The sequence below is a fragment of the Lipotes vexillifer genome, unplaced genomic scaffold (genome assembly GCF_000442215.2).
Source record: "Lipotes vexillifer unplaced genomic scaffold, Lipotes_vexillifer_v1.1 scaffold197, whole genome shotgun sequence".
NCBI classification, from domain to species: domain Eukaryota; kingdom Metazoa; phylum Chordata; class Mammalia; order Artiodactyla; family Lipotidae; genus Lipotes; species Lipotes vexillifer.
Window position 1 is genome coordinate 776,281 of NW_006781042.1, and position 1,031 is coordinate 777,311.

The 1,031-nt window shown below is 42.3% G+C and overlaps 1 pseudogene; it reads left to right on the top strand.

Moving 5' to 3' along the window:
* Nucleotides 1–208: 208 nt before the first annotated feature.
* LOC103087634 (60S ribosomal protein L21 pseudogene) lies at nt 209–691 on the top strand (annotated as a pseudogene).
* The last annotated feature ends 340 nt before the right edge of the window (nt 692–1,031 follow it).

Here is a 1,031-nt window from a genome sequence, read left to right on the forward strand (position 1 = left end):
GGTTGCAATTTATACCTTACTTTAAAACAAACGCAAAACTTAAGCAGATAGGTGTGTTGCAGGAGCTACTGCTAAAGAAATAAGAATTAGAAAAAAATTTTCTTACAGAAATTTTCAAATATATATTAAAAGAAGCAGAAAGCCTAATGTAAAAAACCAAGCCTACTTCTTTTCAGCCAGAACAGCCATCTTCCAGTAATTCGCCAAAATGATCAACAGAAAGGGAACGAGGAGGGGCACCCGCCACATGTTCTCTAGGCCTTTTAGAGAACATGGAGTTGCTCCTTTGGCCACATGCACGCGGATCTACAAGAAAGGTGATATTGTAGATATCAAGGGAATGGGCACTGTTGGAAAAGGAATGCCCCACAAATGTTACCATGGCAAAACTGGGAGAGTCTAAAATGTTACCCAGCATGCTGTTGGCATCATTGTAAACAAACAGGTTAAGGGCGAGATTCTTGCCAAGGGAATTAATGTGCATATCGAGCATATTAAGCGCTCTAAGAGCCGAGATAGCTTCCTGAAACGGGTGAAGGAAAATGATCAGAAAAAGAAGGAAGCCAAAGAGAAAGGTACTTGGGTTCAACTGAAGCACCAGCCTGCTCCAACCAGAGAAGCACACTTCCTGAGAACCAATGGAAAGGAGCCTGAACTGTTGGAGCCCATTCCCTATGAATTCATGGCATGATGGGTGTAAAGAAAATATAAGACCTGGACTGTGAAAAAAACCCCCAAAACCCAGCCTAGACAATTATCAACTCATGGCCAATCCTGTGAGAACCATGGACTTTGGAGCCAGATGACAGATCCAGAGTATGAACTTTACAGTACAAGACAAATAGGATTAATCCTACTGAGGCTGCCGGATCCAAGTTTCTGCACAAATGCCCTAGACTAGAGCCTAGAGTATGGGGAGAAGGGCGGAGAAATTCTTATTTAGCAATCAAAGAAGAAACCTGAGACTTAAAAAAAAAACCCAAAAAACCCCCACACATTCACATTCTGTCTCTGTCTCTCTCTGAAGGACG